Source organism: Arachis ipaensis, chromosome B04 (assembly GCF_000816755.2).
Source record: "Arachis ipaensis cultivar K30076 chromosome B04, Araip1.1, whole genome shotgun sequence".
In the NCBI taxonomy this organism is placed as follows: domain Eukaryota; kingdom Viridiplantae; phylum Streptophyta; class Magnoliopsida; order Fabales; family Fabaceae; genus Arachis; species Arachis ipaensis.
In genome coordinates, this window is record NC_029788.2 from 16,159,165 (window position 1) to 16,160,209 (window position 1,045).

Sequence of the window (1,045 nt, forward strand, 5' to 3'; positions counted from 1 at the left end):
TCATAATAATATCAATATATATTCTTAGAACACAGGATAAATAAATTTTATTAATAATTCTTCTTTTTTCAATATTTGACGTAGTATTACGTTAAATATTTTTGAGATAATACTCAATTTGGTCCCTAAACTTACACGCGAGTCTCAATTTAATCCATGAAGTTTCAATTGCTTCTATTTAGTCTCTAAACTTTGTGAACATAACTCATGTTAGTCCTTGAAACAATTTTCAACGTACAAACGTTAACAAAACACTGTCGTGACAGCTGGATGCCACACTAAACTTTGTAAAATGATGTCGTTTTGGTTTTGGCACTCAAATAACCTAAAAACAACATCCTAAATGGTGTTTATTAAAATTTTACCTAACAAAATAAGTAATACGATGCCGTTTTGAGCTATTTAAATGTCAAAACCAAAATTGCATCATTTTACAAGTTTTAACGTGACATGTGATAGTCTACAACAGCACTCTATTAACGTTTTTATACTAAAAATAGTCTCAGGGACTAATATGAGGCACATTTATAAACTTTAGAGACTAAATAGAGATAATTGAAACCTCAGAAACTAAATTAAAACTCACATGTAAGTTCAGGACCAAATTAAGTATTATCTCAATATTTTTTCTTTCACTTATATTAATTCCTTTAAAAGACGTGAATGAATTGTATCCCTTAATAAAAATATCAACAAATGTGAAACCTATAAATTTAGGGCATCACTCATATGAACATGGCAAAAATAACTTTTTTTTAAAATTGTTTATTGGATCACACTTAAAAAATTACTCTAAAAAATGTAAATTAATAATTAAAGTATAAATTATTAATAAAGTTGNAGAGTGTTAGTGGTACTCCTTCAAAAACTTATTAAGCGAAAAGATAAATAGTGCCAAGAAAGAGCAAGGATTTTTCTATTAAAAGTAAATCTAACATTGAGATATTTTCATTTGTGATATTTTAATAACATTATTTTTCTCCTTTTATTTATACATAATTGTTTTTAAATCATTAAAGTTAAATATTCTGTTAATCCCTATATA